Source organism: Ylistrum balloti, unplaced genomic scaffold (genome assembly GCF_031769215.1).
Source record: "Ylistrum balloti isolate Yb309-2 unplaced genomic scaffold, AGI_CSIRO_Ybal_v1 Utg371134, whole genome shotgun sequence".
Taxonomy (NCBI): domain Eukaryota; kingdom Metazoa; phylum Mollusca; class Bivalvia; order Pectinida; family Pectinidae; genus Ylistrum; species Ylistrum balloti.
The window spans coordinates 297,836-325,667 of record NW_026782622.1 but is presented as its reverse complement, the minus strand read 5'-3'; the positions used below and the strand labels follow the sequence as shown (position 1 = coordinate 325,667).

The 27,832-nt window shown below is 34.8% G+C and overlaps 1 protein-coding gene across 5 annotated transcripts in view; it reads left to right on the top strand.

The window, feature by feature from the left end:
- Positions 1-18,862: 18,862 nt before the first annotated feature.
- The window catches only part of LOC132560997 (contactin-4-like), a 76,259-nt gene continuing 67,289 nt past the window's right edge, over positions 18,863-27,832 (top strand). For 2 of the 5 annotated variants that reach the window (XM_060225709.1, XM_060225711.1), the window contains exon 1: positions 26,725-26,763. The gene's annotated coding sequence lies outside the window, so the exon portion shown is untranslated. Of the gene's footprint in view, positions 18,951-26,724; positions 26,764-27,832 lie in introns of those variants that run through there. The other 3 variants (XM_060225710.1, XM_060225713.1, XM_060225712.1) reach the window with 3 other exon arrangements.

Genomic DNA, 27,832 nt, shown 5'->3' with positions numbered 1-27,832 from the left:
GTTTATTTTTCTGTTTGAATTACTCGTATGTGTTTGGAGTGATATGGATAGTGTCTTATTAGACCAATTGCAATCAATAAAACATGTCTGCATGGAATACATGAGTACTATTACTTTTTTCCCAAAAAGCATTGGAAAGTTTTTGAGTAACATGTAATACAAGAATGTACATTCAATTTAAGCTGAAGGTTTTTACACCTACTTGTTATATGTACGAAGTTTTTCCAGGAAAAAAAATACACAGATTCTACCGTTATTAATCACATCAATTTCACTGTCCATTTGTTGTTGTTAAAAATTTGACAATTTTGTGAATTTCTGTGGGATACTTTGATAACACAATGAAAACTTTATGTCAGTTGTTTAAACCTCTTATTTTGAAACCTGATGCATTAAGCAACAAAACCTGATGCAGGTGTGTGTTTTCCCTGAAGAGTTATGTCCCTTTAATAGGAAGAGAGGTATCCAATTCTTGCTGTTTTATTTCTAACATATTGAAAACCTTATTATCGTAAATGCAGCGATATTGTTCCTATTAGATATGTGATATTTTGACACAAAAATTGAGACTTTAAACAAATGCTGTCAGATAGTTATTTCTACACACTTGTTGTCTGTGTTTACATGTAAGTTTTACAGGAAAAAGTATCTTTTCAGTTACCTTCAGAGTCTAAATGACATGTTAGGGATAGTCAAGACTGATTTCACATCTTGGAAAATTTGGTGTGTACATACACCAAAACCAGAACGCTACAACTTGAGTTTTTTGAGTTTCACTTCCATAAAGTAAAATAAGGTCCCAGGGAACAATCATATACATTGTGTTTGAATACAACTTGAAGAGCTCATGTGTTTATAATTTACCTACATTAGATTAGTGTAAACTGTATTTAAATCTGTGATCTACATTGAAAAAGTTTAGAAGCATTATGCCTTGATATACTCTGTAAGCTACAAAACTGGTCACTCTAAGTAGGAACACATTTAAATAAAACCTTGCATGATTTTTTTCACTAAATTGCCCAAACTCCACAAAATAATCATTATATGAAATATGGAAAATTGTAAGTTTTGAAAACATACTGAATATATCACAGGCTTCTTCAGTTATCTTATACTAAAACTTACATCGACTGGGTTGGATGGGGTAAATTTTTTAATAAAACTGGGATAGGTAAATCAGACGGTAATAATTACCATAACTTTAGTATGCATATCTTCCACTAATTCCCATTCATTTGTATAAAGATATAATATAAACGAAAAAGAGAGCCAAATAAATGCCCTGTAGGGATCCCCTCTTACCTGCCCATCGTACCTGCTCATGACCAGAAGTACATCCTTCTTTATCAATGGTGAAGAGATGGCTGGCCCTTTTCAACTAGTAGTGGTGACATTCATTGATGTATCCTGTTATGATGGTTAGTAAAGGTCTTGATGGTTAGTGTTAGTCTTTGCCGCGGTACTTTGGATGGGTACGGTCACTTTTATAGTGAATCCGGCACCCATTCTGTATGTCCCCAGTGCCATTCTGGCTTAAAAGAGAAGCCCTGTGATGTTTACTTGGCTCTTTTTTTGGATATATGGCTCCTACATCACTGCGTCCTTACTCGGACCAGAAGGGTAAATCTTCTGACTGGGGTAAGGGCAAATGCAGTTCTACCTGTTGGTTGATGTTATACGTGATGATCTGGCATCTGGCCCCTCCTACGCCGTTTCGGTGGCATCAGTTGGTAGTCATTGGTGGCCCCTCCCTCCCAGCCTTAGTCTGGTTCTTGGGAAGAGCAGACTTGCTCAGATGGTAAGTAATGCATCATGAAAATTTGTTTCTAAGAGACAGAGTTGAACAGGCCAATCAAACCTTTTGTTCCTGTTTGTGAAAGACAGAGTTGAACAGGCCAATCAAACCTTTTGTTCATGTTTCTGAAAGACAGAGTTGAACAGGCCCATCAAACCTCTTGTTCCTGTTTTTTCAGACTTAAGCAGGTAATATCTGACAAGTAATGTTTGTAATTAACAGTTGTTGTGTTTAGTTCACACCTATCAGTGATAGAGTGTGAACGAGGCATTGTATCTCAATCACTAATCATAATGCTTGTTTTTGATATCTTTGACCAAATGGCTAAAACTGACCACCCTCTGTCAGGCTGTTTTTGACGCCCTGTTTACAACCCTATTGATAGGACCGACCACACAATATTGATCAATAACTGACCACTCAGATGGACATTTGACCACTTATAACACCTTTATATGTCTTATCTTTATCTTGTTTGAATTATACTGACCATAGCTTGACCATGTAGATAAACTTGTTTACCCTAAACATGAGCCAAATAAAAATGTCCATATGATTTATATTCCCATTGATATACGCTGTCTGTACAAGAATATGATTGTTTTAGTGTATGCTATCAGCTATACTTTAAAAAAATAATCCTACATACCATTACAAACAATGGTTTATTATGTTTTAGTCGTGGTGAGTATAAAAATTGTTATATATTCAGCTTTAACTTTGTTTTTACTTCCTTGATTTTGACCTTAATCCAAATATGAAAACTTGTTTTACCTATAAAACTAAACCTTTAAAATTATTGTATTTTCTAAAATTATTTCTTATTTTCTGTTAAATATATTTCCTCAAATTATGTTCATAGGAAATCTTAATCTAATTGAAAACAAGAAGCATAAATGGGAAGGAATTTAAACATTAATAAAACATAAATATTTAAGATATTTTTTTTCATGTTTCGGTTATCTTTTCACAAAGTTGTATGAGTTTCTGTCCACTAGAATAAGGTTTAGGTATATACATTTCTGTATCCCCATACCCTTCATTCTACTCCAAAAACTCAAAGGATACACTACTGACATTGTCTCGAATGTAAATTGAATTGACTGAATGTTTTATTTTCCAAACTTTCTAATTTAGTTTAACTTTTTAAATGAAACACCTGGTTTTCGAGTTGATATTGAAAACAGTAATTAGTTATTGTCTTTCGACAGTTGTTGCTTAATTATTCAATTTTCCAGTAAAAAGAAAATAATTGTATTCATGCCAGAGAAAAATATGATGGAGGGATCAGCATGGAAACTACATCAATTAGTCAGAAGTATGAATTATTTGAAAAGTAAAAAAAAAATGTCATTCTATCCACAATATTTGTTAAACTAACAAGTTCTGTTACTGTCATACATCTGCTTAGGGTACAAAACGGACTGGGGATACATGGCACGGAGTGACTCTTTATACCTGTAATCAATCAGTATCATTTTGATAAAAACTTTTTTTATTTTTAATATTTGGGTTTATTTTCAGCTTAATTTGAGTTGTTATTTAAAAAAAGAAAATAATCATTTAGCTTATAAACACGCATAGATTCATCAAAATGATCCATTCTGTATGTGTGGAGATGAAGGCAAGGATCGATTCATCACATCTTCTGAAACCTGGCAGAGGACATAACTTGAAAAAATTGTGACGTTTGAAGACCAGGTGACTTTGAAGGAAATTTTTATCTTTGCCCGATTGGGAACACTGAGTTCTGAAAAACATTTGATTCTATGTCACAAATAGAATGTTTTTAAAGAGTTTCAACCAACTTTTTTTCGAAAACATTGTAAAGAAAATGGGCCTAGATCTACCACACTGACATATTGCATAAGATATGGCATGTGTCACAGATTGTAAAAGGCTAGGATATAGATTTTATTTTGTCTATTGCACTGATAAGGCCAAAATAATAGCAAGTTTTTAATCATATCGACATATACCAAGTTTTGTATTCATGATAAAGTCTGGCTCTGTTTGGTACTCTGTTGAAGCAGAGTCGCCACTGTATACCCTTCCCCCCCCCCCCCCCCCCCCCCCCCCCCCCCCCCCACTTCCCACCTCCTCTTTCTTGTTTCCCAATGCTAGTTAGGGTATACAGACAAAACTTACAGGTCTTTAGTGCTAATAACAGAAAATAAAAATTTACCTGTCACCCATATACCAAGCCATCAATACCAACTTTTTGGACCGATGTGATGTTACGTTTGTTTATTCCTGCAAGTTGTCCTCAACACATGTTTCACTCTACTTCTATTTATTTCAATACCAAGGTAACTGGGTCAATTCGACATTGTTTTGGTTTGTTTTATTTAACATGCTTCCCTTTGCTGTGTGTAATGACTAGTAACAGTGTTCCATGTGAAGTAAATATGGGTATGTTCGTCTCTGTGGCTAATCTGTTCTTAACCTAAACAGTAGATTGCTGAAGTAGCAAGCATTGGTAGATATTATATATCATGTATATTGATGTAAGTAATGAAGGAGAAAAATTATTGGCTTACAACATTGGTGTCCCATTTTCAACTTTGTTGACAAGCTCAGAAAAATGACTTTCTGTGATAGGGAAATTGTAATGAAATTCTCCTGGTGATTTGGAACTTTTAATGGACTCCGTAAGGCAATTGGGAACTTTTAACAGACTCACACAGTAGATTTAACGATCTATTGACCAGACCAATACTTTATTAGCTTACCTTATCACCAATGTTTACCTGCAGATCACCTATACTGACCACAATATGATAGGCCAGCATTGTTGTTGAGAGTTAACGAGACAAAGTCGTTTGATTAGTGGATAATACTGTGATAAGTTCATCCTAGTACTTATACTTCCACAATCAATAAACAATATGAATTAATGAGATACTACTGACCTTTGTTGTTACAGCCAACAGACACCTCTTTGTTACCATCTCACTCAAACAGTAAATTATACACCATGACATAATAATATTAACTTTATTTCGACACTGTAGGACTTTTTACCTGTAGTCTATTCTGTTTAATTTTAACCTGATGTTTCTGTTCTTGTGTCTTTGGAGATGACAAATGTACTTCTATGTCGGTTGATAATCTACTTTGAATTGGCATATATCTGATATACCAGATGATATTTGTATAAAGTCTTTGATTCAGACCTTTATATTTCACTTTGGCTGTTAATGTAAAGTTTTAGTTTACACTTCACAAATTTTGATTAACAATGATAATGAAGGGTTTAAGTTGGTAGATTTTAGACAGCACAGGACTTTGTTACTTCATTTTTGCTGCATTATAATGTAGGTTTTTAGTTAAGCTTGGCAGATTCAAATCAGTTCAGGCTCTCAAGACCTCTTTATTTAACTCTGGCTGTAAAATGTAGAGTCTTATTTTCACTTCACAAATTTTAATTAGTACAAGTCCTGTAGACCTCTTTCATTGAATTCTGGCTCTACATAGTGTTTCATGTTAACATGCTGAATTTTAATTAGTACAGGCCCTCTAGACCTCTTGACTTAATTCTGTATAATGATGGTTTTTAGTCTAACTTGACATAGTCTCATCAATACAGTCCCTTTAGTCCTCTTTATTTCTATCTTTTTATTTTTTATCTTTTAATTAGGGTTTTAATTACCTTGATATATTTTAATTAGTACAGGCCCTCAAGACCTTGTTTTTCATTTTGCATTATATTTGGTTTTAGGTGTAATTTGACAAAAATTATTTAGCACAGGCCCTCCAGACCTCTTTATTTCACTCTGGCTGTAAAATATAGCGTTTTAATTGACTTGACATATTTTAATTAATACAGGCCCTCATGACCTCTTTATTTCATTCTGCATAACGTCAGGATTTAGGTGTAATTTGACAAAAATTATTTAGCACAGGCTCTCCAGACCTCTCTATTTCACTCTTGCTGTACAGTGAATTTTTTTCAACTCCATTCTTGAGATAATTTTAATATGACATGCCATCAAGACTCTTAATACCTCTGCAGGTTGACATTTAGATTGATTTTGGTACAGTGTCTATGAAACCTCTTTATTCCAATCTTTTAATTTGTGACTGTATACAATACCCAACTGAGTTACATATTTAATTGAGTCTATTGATACAGGCCCTTGGGATCCTTTCTTTCGCTAATACATCTTTGACTGTTTATAATCGGTTGGATGACCACCCTGACAGTGTGTATATACCCTTATCAGCTGGTCAGGACTGACCATCAGAGACTTGTCCATTACAGGCTTTGGTCATCCCGTACATTGTTGAGTGTGTTGGTCAATGATTAGCTAGGCGGAGTGGATTAGACGTGTCTTTGTGCTGGTTCCTCCACACACTGTGTTACTGTGTTCCATCATTGATTAGGGGATAGGATTACCGGACAGGAAGAGGGACGAGATTTATCCCATTATACTACATTGAGACACCATTTCCAACTTCCTATGAGCTGTCTGTGGGATGTTAAGTATGTTTTACTTTCTAACCTTCCTTTCAGGACATTTTTTCTCATTTCCATTGTAATCAAGTTGTGAAACACAGCTTGCCCTATGTGACACACACTTCGGAAAAGCTTATCAGTTCTCAGTGAATTACACAAATTTTGCAAAAGTGACAGAATAGTCTAGGATTTTTGAAAACAACATGATTTCTTCATGCATTAGTAAATGATTGTATACACACAGATGTTTTTGTGTGACATTCACCAGGCTGTACATGATAGTGGTACACACAGATATTTTTGTGTGATATTTGCCATGGTCTGTGATGATAGTACACACAGATATTTTGTGTGACACTACTAGACTCTATATGATAGTGGTACACAGATAATTTTGTGTGATACTACCAGGCTGTATATGATAGTGGTACACACAGATATTTTTGTGTGATATTTGCCATGGTCTGTGATGATAGTACACACATATATTTGTGTGTGACATTCACCAGGCTGTATATGACACACAGATATATTTGCCATGGTCTGTACACACAGATATTTTTACACAGATGTGTGATATTTATGATATTGGTACACACAGATATTTTTATGTGATATTTGCCATGGTCTGTGATGATAGTACACACAGATATTTTGTGTGACACTACTAGACTCTATATGATAGTGGTACACAGATAATTTTGTGTGATACTACCAGGCTGTATATGATAGTGGTACACACAGATATTTTTGTGTGACATTTGCCGGAGTCTGTGATGATAGTACACACAGATATTTGTGTGTGACATTCACAAGGCTGTATGTGATATTGGTACACACAGATATTTTTGTGTGTGATACTACCAGGCTGTATATGATATTGGTACACACAGATATTTTTGTGTGATATTTGCCATGGTCTGTGATGATAGTACACACAGATATTTTGTGTGACACTACTAGACTCTATATGATAGTGGTACACAGATAATTTTGTGTGATACTACCAGGCTGTATATGATAGTGGTACACACAGATATTTTTGTGTGACATTCACCAGGCTGTATATGATAGTGGTACATACAGATATTTTTTGTGTGATATGCACAGTACAATTGTAGTTCAAGTAGATCTTTTATATGAAATTCTCAAGGCAATATATGCTTGTAGTGCACACAGATATTTTTATATGCCCGTCATATGACGGGATGTATTATGGTATGGCGTTGTCTGTCTGTCCGTCCGTCGTAAACTTTCCTTGTAGGGGCCATAACTTTAAGAATCCTTGGTCTATTGTCACCATACTTTGTACACATATATATCTCAAGGTGACTAAGTGTCATGTATAAAAATTGCCCGCCTCGCATTCATTATTTCTGAGTTATTCCCCCTTAGTTGATTTTTCGTAAACTTCCCTTGTAAGTATATAGTGTATGTAATTCATAAGTTCACATACTGTATTAGCAAATGGTGACATGTCTAAAACTTCCCCAAATGGTTTTCAGATTATTCCAAGACAACTTAGTAATTCAGTCAAATACTGCTTCTCCATCGAAGACTGGTGACAGGCGTGTATTGTGCCTCAATTAGGCCCTTGTTGCATTACTGTCTTCACGCTGTATATGAGAGTGTAGTATGATACTGAGAGTGTAGTGTGATACTGAGAGTGTAGTGTGATACTGAGAGTGTAGTGTGATAGTGTGATACTGAGAGTGTAGTGTGGTACTTAGAGTGTAGTGTGATACTGAGAGTGTAGTGTGATACTGAGAGTGTAGTGTGATACTGAGAGTGTAGTGTGGTACTGAGAGTGTAGTGTGGTACTTAGAGTGTAGTGTGGTACTGAGAGTGTAGTGTGATATCGAGAGTGTAGTGTGATACCGAGAGTGTAGTATGATACCGAGAGTGTAGTGTGATACCGAGAGTGTAGTGTGATACTGAGAGTGTAGTGTGGTACTGAGAGTGTAGTGTGATACTGAGAGTGTAGTGTGGTACTGAGAGTGTAGTGTGATACTGAGAGTGTAGTGTGATACTGAGAGTGTAGTGTGGTACTGAGAGTGTAGTGTGATACTGAGTGTGTAGTGTGATACAGAGAGTGTAGTGTGATACTGAGTGTGTAGTGTGATACCGAGAGTGTAGTGTGATACTGAGACTGAGAGTGTAGTGTGATACTGAGAGTGTAGTATGATACTGAGACTGAGAGTGTAGTGTGATACTGAGAGTGTAGTGTGATACTGAGAGTGTAGTGTGGTACCGAGAGTGTAGTGTGGTACCGAGAGTGTAGTGTGGTACCGAGAGCATAGTGTGATACTGAGAGTGTAGTATGGTACTGAATGTGTAGTATGATACTGAGAGTGTAGTATAATAATAAGAGTTTAGCATGACCAGTACATCATTCATTAAGTATGTTGTCCTCTTCAAATTTAAAATCTTTAGCTGTTTGACATGTTCTGTTTTCATACCTTTGAAGATATGTTTCATGGGTCTTATGGTTTAGCATTACATCAATGTTATCATTGGGAACTACTTTTAAAATCGTTGAGAGCTTTTTCCGGATGTTACCATGGTGATGTTCCTAGCCTCATTTCCTGCCATAATATCAGTTTATATAGCTACAGAGGCGGTGTTAAACTCTGCAGTTGTATACTTGATGCCTTAGAAAGAATTGGTGGTTTTCATTTCCTACAAGTAAAATGTCACCTGTAGTTATTTCCTGTTGTAAGTGTCTTCAAACTCACAGAAACGATATAACCTGAATGTTTAGTTAGTTTCTGTATCAATTTTCCGACGTCCTGCATGTGCAACAAAATTCCACTGACTGTTAAGGAGGTTACCCTATTATTTCTAAATTTGGGCATCATTATATTTTTCTCTTGACAATTAATATATGAAGATATAGGTATCATTTTGGATGAGCTGGTTTTCCACCCTGAATCCTTTTCAACAATTGAATTATGAAATACTTTAGTGTGAAACCACCACATATTGTGAGATCTGTAAAAATAAGAAACTGTGCTGTAACCCTTCTGAACACTAGCTGCAATATACTACTCGGCTAGAGAAAGTAAAACTGGTGAACGCTAGCTGCAGTTTACTGATCAGCTAGAGAGAAGGTAACTCTGGTAAAATCTAGCCTCATTTTACTGCTTGACAAGAGAGAACGTTTCTTGAACTCCCTGGTTGGAGCGTTTGATCAGTAAACCAGGGGTCCTAGGTTTGAATCCAAATGAAGACATTGAAATAAGTGACGGCCTCTGTAACATATTTGGTGGCTTGGCGAAATGTAACTCTCAATCATGTCCCAGAAGCATGTGATTCAAGTGAATCTAAAGGAGAATATTTCTCTTTGCTTTAAGGCTGTTATGTTAGGATTTAAGACATTAAAGACTCTGAAATGTTTCCTGATAACTTAACTTCAAAATATTTCTTATCTAAATATATTTGGTAAATACAAAATGATACGTACATCTTCAGTTACAGTTTCACTAAATACAAAATGATACCTTTATCTTTAATTACAGTTCACTAAATATAGAATGAGACATATATCTTCAGTTACAATTTTACTGTCATTGGTGGTTTTTTATGATAGAATGAACTGTTCAAAATAAGGAATATGGATATATGTAGGTTACCCTTTGTTATTTGTAAGTTGTCAACCATCCTTAAACTACATGTTGTACAAACTTCTCTAATTCCTTTCTCTAATTCTCTATTTCCAGAAAAGTCAGTGTCCTTTAATTGTTTGCCTGTTGTAACTTTTGTGTAAAGGACATTTTATAATCTTATATCTTTATTACACGAACTGTTTAAAATTTTTATCACTGAGTGGTAGAGGACAGAACCATCCACAAACAACGTCTACTCCAGTGATTTGAAGCGTGAAATTTCCTGTGACAGCCTTTGTCATTCAGAAGTGGGTATGTCAATATATTCAGAGATTTGACTGGACAGTGAAAAAATGAGCCTTTTCTCCCCATTGAGGAAAGTGAAGGGGGAAAGGGAGGCCCAGAAAGGATTTTCTCATCATTAGATTAATAAACGGTTTCTAAATAAAGCTCATTTCATGAGGCAGATGAGTATTGAAATTAGTTTGCTGGTTTGTGACTTAATCCTATACTTAAATTAAATCTTAAATTTAATTTTAGATTAAAATGGTTAATTAAATGGAAAATATTAGAATAGATTGATAAGGTAAATATCCTTGGAGAACCCCACTGAGATATAATTCAAGGCCATTCACGCTGCTACAATGATTGGTGTGCTACTGGATACACAAAATGATTTACAGTTATTCTGTAAAACACTGTACTATCTCATCTTCCGACTGAATTACTTTCTCAGTCATTTTTGCTATTTAAGATATTTTCTGAAATTAGACTAAATGGATATTGATAAGGCATTACAATGTATTTAAAGAAAAAAAATGTATTGAGGATTAATATGTTGATATAATCTTAACAATAAAAAACTTAATAACTGGCAATGTTATGAACAGGTTAAACCTTGTTATACTGCCACAATTTGTCCAGTGTAATACTGTATCTATAGACTTAAACCTTGTTGTACTGCCACAATTTGTCCAGTGTAACACTGTATCTATAGACTTAAACCTTGTTATACTGCCACAATTTGTCCAGTGTAATACTGTATCTGTAGACTTCAACCTTGTTCTACTGCCATAATTTGTCCAGTGTTATACTGTATCTATAGACTTAAACCTTGTTGTACTGCCACAATTTGTCCAGTGTAATACTGTATCTATAGACTTAAACCTTGTTATACTGCCACAATTTGTCCAGTGTAATACTGTATCTATAGACTTAAACCTTGTTATACTGCCACAATTTGTCCAGTGTAATACTGTGTTGTTAAGGGGTTGATGATATATAATCTATAGAATTAAACCTTGTTATACTGCCACAATTTGTCCAGTGTTATACTGTATCTATAGACTTAAACCTTGTTATACTGCCACAATTTGTCCAGTGTAATACTGTGTTGTTAAGGGGTTTATGATATATGATCTATAGACTTAAACCTTGTTATACTGCCACAATTTGTTCAGTGTAATACGGTATCTATAGACTTAAACCTTGTTATACTGCCACAATTTGTCCAGTGTAATACCTGTTGTTAAGGGGTTTATGATATATGATCTATAGACTTAAACCTTGTTATACTGCCACAATTTGTCCAGTGTAATATGGTATCTATAGACTTAAACCTTGTTATACTGCCACAATTTGTCCAGTGTAATACTGTGTTGTTAAGGGGTTGATGATGGATGATCTATAGACTTAAACCTTGTTGTACTGCCGCTGTTTGTCCAGTGTTATACTGTATCTATAGACTTAAACCTTGTTATACTGCCACAATTTGTCCAGTGTAGTACTGTATCTATAGACTTAAACCTTATTATACTGCCACAATTTGTCCAGTATAATACTGGTGTTGTTAAGGGGTTTATAATAAATGATCTATAGACTTAAGCCTTGTTGTTTGTACTGCCACTGTTTGTCCAGTGTTATACTGTATCTATAGACTTAAACCTTGTTGTACTGCCACAATTTGTCCAGTGCAATACTGTGTTGTTAAGGGGTTGATGATATATAATCTATAGAATTAAACCTTGTTATATTGCCACAATTTGTCCAGTGTTATACTGTATCTATAGACTTCAACCTTGTTATACTGCCACAGTTTGTCCAGTGTAATACTGTATCTATAGACTTAAACCTTGTTATACTGCCACAATTTGTCCAGTGTTATACTGTATCTATAGACTTAAACCTTGTTATACTGCCACAATTTGTCCAGTGTAGTACTGTATCTATAGACTTAAACCTTGTTGTACTGCCACAATTTGTCCAGTATAATACTGGTGTTGTTAAGGGGTTTATGATATATGATCTATAGACTTAAACCTTGTTATACTGCCACAATTTGTCCAGTGTAATACTGTATCTATAGACTTAAACCTTGTTATACTGCCACAATTTGTCCAGTATAATACTGGTGTTGTTAAGGGGTTTATGATATATGATCTATAGACTTAAACCTTGTTATACTGCCACAATTTGTCCATGTGTAATACTGGTGTTGTTAAGGGGTTGAACATATATAATCTATAGACTTAAACCTTGTTATTCTGCCACAATTTGTCCATATGTAATGGTCTCTCATGTTCAGCCTCAGTTCAAAGATACAGGAACAGCTGGGCAATCTCTCTGCTCCTGATAAAATGACCATCCTTACACTTTAATGAAGATACCTTGAGACTTCCTGTGGGTTGATCTCAGTAATCAGTATGTTAGTATACATCTATTTAAGTTTTAAGATTCGAGATACTGTTGAGGGAGTGGTTGTCAGATGTGTTACATTCATAGGTGTGTAAGGTGGCTTACTTACACACATGTATCTAATACTGTAACATCAGTGTACTGTAAACATACAGATTTCACCAAAATCTTTATTCTAACCTAACTACAGCTTTTATTTCCTGCTTATACAGTACTTATTGTGAATGTAGGAATTTATCATTGAGCTAATTACATTATCTGCCAAAGGGTGATTCTGCGCTAAAATTTGGTTGTGTCAAGATAAGTATGTTTAAAGTATAATGTTTTCTGTGTAAATGCCTTATTTTTATTTATTTTTATTTTAATTTTATCACGATAGATTTCTCTTGGATAACTGATGTCTGGAGGCAGGGCTGGAAGTTTGTTGACAATTGCTCACTGTATGTCCCAGTCCAGTAAGAGATTTTACAAGCGTCATGAATTCAGAAACACATGTTCTTGTTTTCTACAGAACTTTTTATCTTATTTATCCGAGAGAAACTCTCACACCTACTGTAGATGTATGTAACTGCTGATATGGAAACACTATTTGCCTTATTTCTTACACATTACATATCTGGTAGAATTACCAATTACACTCTGATCCGATGTAATGATAGACCGTTATCTAAAGGCTTCATCAGGAGAGCCTTTTTAACAGGAAATCTCCAAGATTTCTTTCCCATTCTGTTTCCCAGTTATGTTTTTGTGGTAACTAATCCAACAAACTCTGGAGATTCATAGATATTTTGATCAGTTAACCTGCCTACCCCTACATCTGGACGAATCTATCTGGACTTACAGATGAAAACCTTAAGGCTTCTTGCCTTGATGATATTTAAGCTATTTTAGAAGGTCATTGACATCATAATATCGAAAAATAAAAATTTCAAAGTGACATATACCCTCGTTATTGCACAAGTGGCGTTCATAATAAGGAACAAATGAATTAAAGGTTTACTACTGAACACATTACACAAGATTTACTAATGATTGTTAAAACATGTTACACCCAAGGTTTACTGATGATGGTTGAACATGTTTCACCCAAGGTTCACTGATTATTGCTTGAACATGTTACAACCAAGATTTACTAATGATTGTTAGAACATGTTTCACCCAAGGTTTACTGATGATGGTTGAACATGTTACACCCAAGGTTTACTGATGATGGTTGAACATGTTTCACCCAAGGTTTACTGATTATTGCTTGAACATGTTACACCCAAGGTTTACTGATGATTGGTTGAACATGTTACAACCAAGGTTTACTGATGATGGTTGAACATGTTTCACCCAAGGTTTACTGATGATTGGTTGAACATGTTACACCCAAGGTTTACTGATGATGGTTGAACATGTTACACCCAAGGTTTACTGATGATGGTTGAACATGTTTCACCCAAGGTTTACTGATGATGGTTGAACATGTTACACCCAAGGTTTACTGATGATGGTTGAACATGTTACACCCAAGGTTTACTGATGATGGTTGAACATGTTACACCCAAATGTTACATCAGTTTGGGTGTGTCTGTCTTACGTTGTTTATTTCCTTGTGTAATAACTGCCCTAAAAATAGTTAACTTCTAGCCAGATATGATATGCAAGTCTCTCACTAGTTTAATCACCAACATAATGCATGACGTATTTATGCATAATTAATTAGCAGCTATATTCTGATATCAGCAGCTAATTGGTTTCTGTGCAATAACTGTTCTAAAACTGGCTGAATGTCTCCAGATTTTGGTCTATGCACACAAAATATTGAATATAAGGCAGCTGATTTCTTGTCAATTCATATTTTACACATAAATGATGAGGCTACAAAATTCTGATATTTTGTTAATTGCTTTCTCTGAATGACAAGACTTAGTCTTAAAGTTTGATAATTGATACAATCTATGAATATTTACATATGATTAATACAGCTTTGCAATTCAGATTTGTTAAAAGTACATTGGTTTACATAAAAATGATTTTAATCCCTGTTACACAGTGTTTATATGTATGGATGTATTGATGTTATGCACAACTGTAAAAGCATTTGTAATGTCAGATCTTTGGTTTTAAGTATGTCTATACCAAGGCTCTTGAATAATTAGACTCCACCTACAAGTCAGAAATGAAAGATAAATATGTGTAACATTACATGATATAAAAAACAACATAGAACAAAATATACATACAGAGAGAGGGAAAAAAATTACATAGAAATAAAAAATTAAAAACAAACCCACAAAAAAATGTGTAAACTGATATTTTTTTTTGAAGTTTGGCTTCCTTGTAGTAGGTGGTGGCTACCTCACTGAACAACATACAGGAGTCCTGTCGCATGCTATCACAATCAATTAAGGTAGAGTGTCTTTAATGTCAAGGCATGTCTTGTCGCAGCAAGAACACGTTGTGAGAATATATAGGTCTATCTGTCAGCAGGTTACTGAGGAACACAATCTGAAGCTACACAGATCACTGGTGTAACCAAATGAGCTATCACCAACACCGAGTAAACTGAGAAAGAGAACCAAATGTTACAAAAAAATACCCCAAGAAATAAAAGAATGCTAGGACAGACTAACAGAGAAAGTAGAATACTAGAAACAGCAAATGGAAAATAAAGAGGGACAAACAACGAAAAGTTTAGACATAAAACTAAAATCAGATGTTTCAGAAAAAAGTAAAAGTGACAAAGAGAAATATGAGAAAATTTAAGTAACAAACAGAAAATTGCAGAAATTTTAAGTGACAAAAAAGAAATATCAGAAAATTAAAGTGATGAAGAGAAAGTCACATAAAACTAAAGTCACAAAAAGGAAATCACAGAGAATTAAGATGACAAATAGGAAATTGCATAAAAATAAAAGTGACAAACAGAAAATTTCAGAGAAATTAAAGTGCCAGATAGAAAATTGCAGGGAATTAAAACAACAAACAGAGAAAACAGAAGCCAATTGTCAGTGACTTTAGTGGTAGTGAATAGCAGGCCTTCACATACACACTGGAATATTAGCACACTGGGATATTAAACACACTGGGACAAATCACACTGGAACATCATAGATTTCTTATTTAGGAGGTATCGGAATGGTTTCGAAATTTGAACACCTCTTTAAAGTACAATTTCACATACACTCGGAAAAGAAAAATTGTTTCTTGAAAGTTTCTAGTATTTTAGAATTTAAAAACTTAAGTTTTAATCGTATTCTAACACTCAGTGACGTTTGATAACTGTATTTAGCTTGAATCCATTTCCAGAATCAGCTCCGACTCAGCAGGAAACAAAAGTGAAAACATTTTCAAGAACATGAAATGAAAATTGGATTGGTGAAAAAGTTCTGACAGTTGCACGCAAGGTATTTAGAAGACACACTTGTTATATGTCAAATTTAAATGCGATTAAAAAGACAAGTTTTTTATTGGCGTTCTTTTGCTTTAGATTCTTACAGTTGTGCACTAATAGACAGTTTCGAAATCGATCATAGTCAAAGTATATAGAATTTTGAAAAATAATGGAAACATGGTATTTCCATAAATGTTTCGAATTGGCCTTGTAAAACAAAATGAATGGCTCTGCTCACTTAGTCCTAACGCATTGGTTTCTTGATTGAATTCCGAAGTATTTCGGTCGTTATTTTGAACATTTTAAATTCTATCCTTCCTATCTTGTATAATCAATAAGATTTTCCGTTGACTTATACATTGTACTGTCTGCGTTAGACGACGAAATGGGATTATATTTAATGACAGAGGTAAAGGTCCCTAACACTGTAATGCAAACTCAAACCATTTGTCTCAGTTTCTGAGGAACAAAACGTAAAATTTTCTTGATGGAAATTGTTGAATAACAGAAAATATGAAATGAATAATGAATATATCATGTTTTGTAATTTATACACCAATGAGAATCAATGGAAATTGAGTTATTGTATAGAGTTTTCCAATTTTTGCGAGGGAATGGTAAAATGTATGACTATGGTGTTCATAACATACTGCAATTAAAGTGATTATTTTTGAAGAATTCTGTTTTTTCACCGTTTTGGAGATGGAATATTTAAAACATTTAAAAAAAACATAGAAATCAAATTGACTGAAAAATGATATTCTGCATCATGACTTAACTGAAAAAATACATTGTCAATGCTTCAAACCTTCGAAAGTAAAACAGTGAGTTGAATCGCCAAAAAAACCTTTACAGTATGTGGATAGTTAAATGGGAAGAGTTTAGTAGATCTAAAAATTTCAATGACTGCACTAGCACATTATCTGATTTCTTATCATGGTCTTTCCAAAATGTTTCTCTCTGGTTTTTGTTGAGTAAAAAGTTTCTTTAAGAAAGGACAATATTGCTTGAATCTGTGATAAATATTTTGTATCGTCAGTTATTTGTAAGTAATAGTCAAATGCCTTGTTGAAGATCTCAATAGCTATAGCTCCCTTAAGTACTGTGGTACCCATTTCTGTATCTAGGCAGACTGTAACAACAGCTACAATGTCTCTTTATCAAAGATATGATAGAAGAAACTGATTGCTTAACAGTCTGGCCTGCCAAAGAATCCAGCACCATGCTGCTTAAAAATAGACTTCTGAAGAAAAATCAGAAATCTGATTTTCTGTCGTGTCTTGATTTACAAGGACTTTCTATTGAATCCCTTAACATACTGCTTCACATTTAAATCTAATGTTATTTGTAGATATATGCTCGTTATACTGAGGCTTGTGTGTTACATGGTGGCTATAGTGTTCCAGACAATGTCTGCTAGATGTGTAGTTTTTAACACTGTTTCGAATTCTAACACTTGCCAAACATAGAAAAAAAGTCTGGACATACATCAGTGATGAGTGAAATGATGTATTTAATTTTGTGAAACTTGAAGCTTCACAAGCAAGGGAGGGCTTGAACAACAGAAATAACCAAGTGATGTATGAAGTCTTTGAAAGTGAAATGTTTTTGAAGTCAGAAAACTTATCCCCTTGAAAAAGAGTAGATGAGTCGCAGATTTGTACTAATGGCTTGATATATGACTTAAGTAAACACCAGACTGACAGACAGATGTAGGCAGTTACACCGATGGGGCACCTGATCTCATTAAATCTACAATACATTGTACACCACTGCCCTAGTTATTTTCCCCCACTCCCTTACCCACCCACCCCCTGTACATCACTACCTTGGTTACATTCTCTTCCAGACCACCCCCATCCTTTCTCTCCTATCCCCCCCCCCACCCACCCCCCCATCACCACCCCCTCCCCCCCCCCCTAAACCTGTATACCTCAGTTATTCTATTCACCTCATTCCTACTCCTCTCTTCTCAGCTGGTCAGTGACAAGAAGCAACTGGCACACTTTTTGCTAATGAAAAAACTACAAGATTATGCCTGCAGTCTTTTGAAGTAATACATGTATTTTCAAATGGTCTATTTTTTTTTATACAATTTTACACTGAAAAAAAATTGGGTGATACCCATTTATACAGCTGGGGTAACTAGAAAGCAGATTTTGTATGTGTTATCATGAAAAAAATCTACAACATCAAGGTATCTCTTTTTCTCAAATTGTTTTCATAAAAAAAAAACAAAAAAAAGACCTGGAATTTTGTATAAAAAAACAAGAAAAATGAATCAAAGTTTTTTTTCAGTCTGAAGCTTACATAACTTGCAAAGAATGAAACATTCAAATTTATAAAAAAAAAATGTGTGGTTTCATTTAGCCTGGTTTAGAAAGCAGTAGCAATCTGCTGTTTGGTGTTTTCACTTTAATGTTAAACATTTCCATGACCTAGAAAACATCCATGGCAACTGTTCAGATTACATGGTGATATGTTTTAAGTAATCATACAACCAACCTAATAAAAAAGTGTAATTTTTGTGTGTTGTGTACTGGAATGGACATAAGTAGTAGTATCTAGGTTTTAATTGATTGTAAACATCTGTGACTTTGACACTGATAACCTTATCCCTGGAGTTGGTACAGCGAGTCCTCTACAGGAAGAATGAGAAGTTCTAAGATAGATAACACATTTTCTGCATTACTACATAACTACATACATGTTACTATCAGAAAGTTTTCTTTATCATCTAGAGGGAGTGGGTAGAGTAGTGGAAGAGCCAGGTTACCATGACAACCAAGCCAGAGGGCTCCCTGTTACTCTAGTTGAACTTTCTGTGGGGTGCCGAGCCTGCTGTAGTGGGTCCATCTGGCCTTGCCATCAGTTGTACACTGGGATCTTTTTACAGTGGTAAACTGTACCCCGCTCTGTCCTTCAAGTTTCTGTAATAACTTGATCTAAGAGGATTTATTTGCAGTGTTGGAGTTGAACTTCTGTTTATATTCACACAGCTTTGATTTGGTTGAGGTAGGTACCTTGTAAAAAATGAGCTAGTTTGAAAACAATCTGTCATTTAGTCTCTGGACAAAGACTTTTTTGATTGGTTTAGACAATCCTGCATAATAAGTAAACTAACAGTAGTGGCTTCATTTGACCTAATATTAGCTGAATAACCTGTTCATGGAGTTAAGGTACAGATTTTTTTTTATATACTGCTATTTTAGTGTTCAACTAAGTTTAACACTTTCTGTGTGGAAATGTTGTGCTAAAATATCATTGTGCTAATGGCAGTTTACATATCTTGTTTTTACAGCAATCACTTTAAAAGCACTTATTCAACATTGTGCTAACTTGTCAAGAAAATGATGATGTGCTATGTTGTACTTTAGCACATTTTAGATATAATCTTTTGTTTACTTTGAACATAATCAGTCAAACCTGCCATAGCAATCACATGAATTAAGCAACTCCTTGTCCAACACGACCTGTAGCTATCATTGCCAAATACTGAAAATGATTTGCTGAAATGAAAGCAGTAGTTAGTGAACTTAACTGGAAGTTAAAAAGACGGATGGATCTCACAACTTGAATGAGTTTCTATGTTTAGCTGTCGGATTATGTATGGAGTGGTTAAATGATGACGTATCATGTGCATCAATTGAACTGGTCCTCATTTAAAGACTAAATGGAGCTCTTAATGTGCCAGTATACGCATCATTTGGCAAATTAACTGGATTCAGAAAGTTTCTGAGAAAATTTCCACTTGATGATTATTCAGAGATAAAATTAAAACATACTTCAACTGACTGGTATCTGCAAAGAAACGCTTTACTGGAATATCTGAAAAATAAAAATTTAAAAAAAGTGGGGTCCCGTTTCAAAAATACAAACTGATGTTATACCAAATTCCAAAGACCACACACAAAAAATGAAAAAATAACCTAACATGAGACCAATCTACATAAAAAGAAAAATTGTACCGGTGTAGTAGGCATGTAACAGAGATCATTTTTCATCTCAATGCCTCCGCTAGGAATCAAACCCGGGACCTCTGGATTACTAGGCTGACGCTCAACCAATCGAGCTAAAGAGAAGTTCTCTCTAGCAGAGTGGTATATTGCGGCTAGTATTTTACCAGGGTTACAGACATATTTACAGTTTAAAGTGTGATTAAGATATATGATACTCCCTTTTCTAGGATTCATATCAGAGGTAATATGTATGTGTTTAGTCTTTCTAGGGCTGGTTTTATACTGTAAATAAGATAAATAGACATATTCATAGTAACTACTGACCTCTCAGGGATATATCTAAAGAATTTTTCACCTTAGGATCTTTAAAAAGATGTGAATTCGATAGTGGGCATTCCAAACGGAGGCATGTTTACAAAGTTGGGTTTTTTCAAGAAAAAACAATTTTCATGATGTAATACTTACCATAACTTTATGCAAAAACAAAAGATAAAAAAAAAATCCCGCCTTCCCTACAGTCCCATGAGCCATTATGACAGAGACATAGAGTGATTTCGCTTCCTTGAATACCTTAAGGGAAGCCTTATAGGGCAGTCAGGCAGAGAAGGAAAGGAGACAAAAGGACGGGACTTCATAAAGTGGAACCATAGTTCACACAGCAGATTCATTACAGGGATGACAAAGGGGACAAGCATCATGAGGGTCACCCTCCCCAAAGAAATGGAAACACCCATGGTCTGAACCCAGTCGCGATGCTGCCCAAGATATACTTCACACAACAAATAAAAAATGGTGTAAGTTTGCGAAAAGATAAAACAGTGAAGTTTTGAATAAAATCAACAGAAACGACGAAAAGCAACGTAAACCACAGTAACAAAAGGCCAAAAATAAGGCTGACAAAAACCGTACGACACACCACTCAGGACACATGGAGGAGGAAAATGGCTGGAAATTGGCACAGGAGGACGAAAAAGGCTGAAAATTGGCAAAATAACAATAAAACAATAAAAATCTTTTTAAATAAACGGCAGATTGGCAGAAATAATGCCATTTGAACAAAATCGTGCCTCAGGAACAATCTGAACGACTGAAAAACAAAGGTAGTACAGAACTCATCTGTAAAATGTCAGTCATCAGTGAGCACCATAAAGGAAATGGAAGGGAGATCACTCTATGTCTTTGTCATAATGGCTCACAGGACAGTAGGGAGGGCGGGATCTTTTAATCTTTCGTTCCTTGGGCTTCAAAGATGGATACAGGTACTGCATTTACAAAATTATAGTTATAGTCAATATTCCTGAATTGAAAAGTGAATTTTAACCTCTGTAATATTAATACCAATGCTCATTATCTTCTACAATATTTCGCAGATTAGTTACTTTTTACTATATCTATATAAATACATAAATTGTTCTCTCACATAAATTGTTCTCTCTGATTTCTTAGCAAAAGTCACATATATTGGGGATTCAAATTCGTAGTAAATTGTGGTACAGTTACCTGGCTTCCGTAAATATTGATACCATTTTGCTGTATGAAGAACATATTTTCATATATATTTCATGTATTCCGGGAGTCAGGCTACCCAAGTAAAGTTATGTAACACTCCAGTTTGATTTGATAAATATTTGAACTAGTTCCTCTGTAAGTGTTATCCATCTAAAGGAAAACATTATCAATGAATTACCACTTAAGAACCAATACAACCTTGGTGTGATGATCTGCCTTTTCTCAGACACCATGTTGTTGTGGCCAGAACATGAGGGATTTGTTCAGCTGAAACACTAGAGTTCGCTATATTTTGCCCATACTTCAACAAAACAGAAAATTTTCACTCGTATTATGTCATTTGACCTCAGAACCTTCCCAGTATCAACCGATCCACCAGCCAGGGTCAGTAGAGTTTCTAGATGGAGACTTAAGTTAAGGTTGAAGACATGCAAGTTGGTAAGTTTCCTTGTATGAAAACAATTTTACTTACTATTTTGACAGGTGATGTAGTGTACTACTTTGACAGGTTTCATAATCATCGATGTACAGAGTTGCTATCATTATAATTATATCTGTAGCATGGTGTTAACAGAACACATTACTCAAAAAGGGCGTCAACAGCACAGGTTACTCGAACGAGGCGTTGTTGTTTACTGTACACGGTAACTTTATTGCGGAGTTCTCTGCTTCATTCAAACCTACCAAATCTGCATATTGAAAGAAAAATGACATCACAAGGGTAAACTTGAGAGTTTCAACTGCACATGGTGGAGTTGTCAAACTGGATATCTGGCAGAATATCAGATGTCATATAGTTATCAAAACATATCATGTGTTATTATAAAACCACAGCTTCTTTCAAAGTCTTTAAGTATATTTAAAGTTTATGGCCAGCACCATAGCAAAATGAAACAAAATGGCTATGTAAGTAATCTGGTAGCTAAGTACCAATTTTTTTGTTCTAATTGGTGAAGCCTAATTAGTCTAGCTTAATATGGATGGCTGTGATGGTGAAATTTTTGTTATGAGGTATTTTCTGGTCTATAAACCACAACATTTTTCCTCAATGGTCGGACATACACGGCTTATATGTGGATGAAAAATAAAATATATCAGGGAAATAAAAATAAGTCTGCATTATTTGTGTATCGTACACACTTTATACATCAATTTAAATCACTTTGAGAACCGTGGTTATCAAAATTTGTAGACGACCAATATTGTTTTTTACAAGTACCTGCCCACCACGAGTTTATGACTAGAATAGATTGTGTAGGACCGTCACTTGTTATCATATACAGGATGATCTGAAAATTGTGATAAGAATTATATTCCTGTAGATTTTTCAATCATAATTTTTAATATAAATCCCAGCAATATCGTCTTGACTTTCGTGGTTACTTTACTGCTATCGCTAGAAGACAAGGCGGAAGTTTACGATAGACTATTGCATCCTGGGATGGATATGTCATCAGGTCATAAACAATTGGTCACTGTAGGAACATTTACACCTGTAGTTTTTAGCTGATATGTTTATATCAAAGGTCTCATGATATCTGTTGTAGGAACATTATATAGATTTGTGCAGGAAATGAAAAAAGTATCCTCAATATATGGTTCAGAAATTAAAACCTAAAGCTGGTAGGTCGGTGTGGCTTGTATATAGTGTTAAATACGGTCTCTGTCACCAAGCTGGCAGGTTTGTGTGACTTGTATATAATGTTAAATACCCAATGCGGCCATAATAGGAGCGGGTCGGTGTGACTTGTATATAGTGTTAAATATGGTCTCTGTCACACAGCTGGCGGGTCGTTGTGGCTTGTATATAGTGTTAAATACGGTCTCTGTCACTCGGCTGGTAGGTCGGTGTGGCTTGTATATAGTGTTAAATACGGTCTCTGTCACTCGGCTGGTAGGTCGGTGTGGCTTGTATATAGTGTTAGATACGGTCTCTGTCACACAGCCGGCAGGTCTGTGTGGCTTGTATATAGTGTTAAATACTGTCTCTGTCACACAGCCGGCAGGTCTGTGTGACTTGTATATAGTGTTAAATACTGTCTCTGTCACACAGCTGGCAGGTCAGTGTGGCTTGTATATAGTGTTAAATACGGTCTCTGTCACACAGCTGGCAGGTCAGTGTGACTTGTATATAGTGTTAAATACGGTCTCTGTCACACAGCTGGCAGGTCGGTGTGGCTTGTATATAGTGTTAAATACGGTCTCTGTCACTCGGCTGACGGAGAAGGCTTCTTTGGCTAAGTTGATAGAGCCAGTTGATTATCGCGCTCGAGACCTGGGTTCGATTCCTGGTCAGGGCACTCCACAGGACTATGTATTCTGTTCTTTGACACAGCCATAGCTGGTCCTGTATTGCAATAGTAGACCAACACAATGCAATGAAGACATGTAATATAAATCATTTATTGTTGAATCAATTTATTCATTAAATTACACTTATTTTAACATATCAATTAATATCACATTCACTTGACTGATTGATTGACAGGTTTCTGTCTCCGTGACTCCTCCCCTGTCCGGGTATCGTCTCACCGACAAACATCAGTGTTCTGGCGACATGCTCACATTCACTTGACACCACAAGTCACTTTATGTTATATTTCACTTTGTATAACACTTAACTTCAAATCACATTTCACTTAAAGTTACATTCCTCTTAATTTCTTGTATCACCTGATATAAAATTTCACTTTACATCACATTTCACTTTAAGTCACCTTTCACTTAATATCAATCCAACTTGTTTGAGTGAATGAAGGGGATGAGGGTTACATTTCTTTATGTGTTCTGAAATGATATATGTTGAATGTACTCCTGGTTGTGGTAAACGAAGATACATAGAAATGTAAAGCTGATATCCTGTCTAATTAATTTAATACAGTGACGGAATTCTGCTACCGTAAATATCAATTTTGGCACTGATTTTAGTGATTTTCATTATGAAATTTTTGCACTGAAATATGATTGTACAAATTGTTGTTTCTGTTTATACACAACAATTACTGCTGATGCGAGAATTGATTGTTGCACTAATTTGCTGAAATGTGAAGATACAATGAAGTTTGATTATGCTAAGTAATGAATAAATACAGTATTTTGGAAGAATTTGCATGTGAAATAACTAAGTTAAGCTTTTAAAGGTATCCTCGGGGCTTATTGAGACCAATTTCGTTTTGGGGAAAAAAAACCACCGCCATGTATTCATTACGGATATTTTGGAAGAGAAAAAAATGCCTTAGAATTGTATGAACGGATAGAAACTGTATTTATTAAAGAATTGGAGAATTGAATTTGGTATTTTATCACTGTGAGGGTTATTTATTGTGATGTCCCAGAGGAAATGTGATAATAGAACTGGAATAGTTTACATCAAGGCTATGACAAGGTAGCTACCCGTATATAAATAACAGTAGATTTTTAAGTAGTTCTTCAAAACAATTTCTTTCTGTCCCTATCAGGTTAAATTTAGATGTCTTACTGTAAAGGTATATGTGTTTAGAGTAGAACTGATGAGTATAAACATACTGTGTTATGTACAAACATCTACAGGTGTTCTCTTTTCATGTCTCTCCCCTTCCTATTAGCTGACCTTTTATTGGTTCGTTCAGACTTTTGAAAAATCAAAAATAGAAATAAGACTTCAGAAAGATGCAATATGCACAGAACTGATAATTAGTTGATAGTTTATAACGTTGTAGTATGGGTCATTTTGAGATGGGGTTTCCTCGTAGTAGCTGGTGGCTACTTTACCGAGCAACATATGAGAGGACCATCACACGCCATCCAGAGCTGTTGGCTTAAACTGTCTCGCCCAAAAGCTCAACCAATTAAGCACAGAATGGTCCAATTCTCAAGATCCTGAGAAACCCAAGGACACTGAGGAACACAAACCATCTAAATTAAGGATGGTCAAACCATTTCAGATATGATGGAGGATGTTTATTTGTCTGGATGTTTGAGATTAATTACATCTATACAAATTGATATCAATGATAAGTAGAATTGACGGTATTGGTAAATTGTACATTGTTTAGAATTATAATGAAGACCCTTTTCTATGCATATTGACTTCATTTAAAACTACTACATATATCATCAGAAGATAATTTGAAGCTTTCTATACATGTTGACTAATGTTAAAACTAATATATACCTTCAGAAGATAATTTTAAGCTATCTGTACCTGTTGACTAATGTTAAAACTAATATATACCTTCAGAAGATAATTTTAAGCTTTCTATAACTGTTGACTAAGGATAAAACTAATATGTACCTTCAGAAGATAATTTGAAGCTTTCCATAAATGTTGACTAAAGTTAAAACTAATATTTACCTTCAGAAGATGATTTTAAGCTTTCTATACTTGTTGAATACAGTTAAAACTAATATATACTTTCAGAAGATAATTTAAAGCTTTCTGTACCTGTTGATTAAGTTAAAACTAATATATACCTTCAGAAGATAATTTGAAGCTTTCTATAACTGTTGACTAAGGTTAAAACTAATATGTACCTTCAGAAGATAGTTTTAAGCTTTCAGTACCTGTTGACTTCAGTTAAAACTAAAGATAGATGATATTTTAAGGCTGTAGTTTAGAGATACATGCAGATGTATAGAAGATACCTAACTTTATGTAACATTGATGCTATCAAAAGTGAACCGTTTCAGCAAAATCACATAAATTTAGTACAGTGTACTAGGGAAAATATGCTCTTCATTTACCTAGTAAACCAAAAGAGGACATACTCTCTTGATTGTTTGTGTAGCGCCAGAACACAACAAACTTGATGGGGTTACCAACTGTGTTTTAGAAGTACAAGGCAGATGCATTCAACTGTAGCAGAAAACGCTCCACGGTGCCAAGGACGAAAAAAAACAGACAGAAAAGGATCAAAATTAGCAGACACAGCTGCCCTCTTACCAAAAGCTTTGTTAGCTTTTGTACAAGTTAAATAAAGTCTTGTACATTATCAATCTTGATGGATTTAATAATTTTGTATGATTAGAATTAATCTAAATTGGTATGTTTTTTATTTCATGTACACAAAAATATAGATTGTAAACTTGTTCATAAAAGTCGTAAATTTCAAACTTCGTAGTTTTTAAACCTTCTCCACTAAAGAGTGTTTAAATATAGCTAGTCCTACAATTCTGACTGCCAGGTTCTTGGAGTTAATCATCAGCTACCAGGTGCTGCACCTCTCAGTAGAGTTTATTGGTATACACATTTTGATCCTCCAACAGAGGAGAGTTCTGCTATTGCTGTGTATCACACTGGCATTACTGAGATGTACACTGTGCTGTGATGTTGTGATGAACTACTGCAGGCCTTGGTATACATAACACATTCTGAGGTTGTGGTAAGATTTGTTTTGGAATTTTTTTTTTTTGTTACAGAAGTGTATATGTTGTGATGTTCCAGTGGATTTATTTCTTTGTATTACTTTTGGATAATATGAAATTTGCTTTGAAAATCTTTAAAATTTATCTTGACAGAAAGGGCCATTATTTCCATTATGGATTTACTTCAGTGACTGCTAAATTTCCAGAACTTTTGATATACAGATTGTTTGTTTAAAGATATGAATATTCATGAAGCTTTGACTTAAGTACCTAGGATATAAATATTCATGCAGTTTGAATTTGAATACCGAGGATCGGAATATATTCATGAATGTTGGATTTGAATATCTAAAAGTGGCCTATGACTTGGGCCCCTCCTCATTGTTACCAGATTACCGTGGAATGTAAAATTGATGAACTGTATTCAGGTAAATAAAATTGTAGCAGATTGGAGGTAATCATACTTTTAATTAATTTCATGATTCAGACTTATTCCATTTGGTGGATCATGTGGATGTGAACAATGAGGATTAATTGCAGATATGGAAAAAATATTTTGTGAGGCATACTTAATTCATTACAAATTAATTAAGTTGCTAGATTAATCCCACTTTAAAAAAAAACAGTTGTCAGGTAATTGATTGAGGAGGACTTTGTTTTTTCTTTCTTTTTTTTTAAGTGAATATGTGAGAATTAAGTTGTACACAGGGCATTGAACCAAAACCTGGTCCTTACAAAGCTTGTAACACACAGCTAACACAAACATGTCCCTGACCCAGTCAAGTTGTGTACTCTCAGTATTTATACTACAAATATACTACATTTCTACAACTATGTAATTTGTGAGATAATATTTGTGTGAACGCTTGTAATTATTTACACCAGATTCTGGAATTTGTTCAAGAAATCTCACATCTGCAATCCATTTATATATAGACCTTAATACATTGTGGCATGTAGACCAGGGAAAGTCGTCATCTTGTACATTCTGTATAGGATTTACATACAAAATCTGCTGTGGATATTAATTAGTATTGGAAGAGGAATTTTTATAACCAAGAAATTTAATCTTGGAAACTAAGAAAT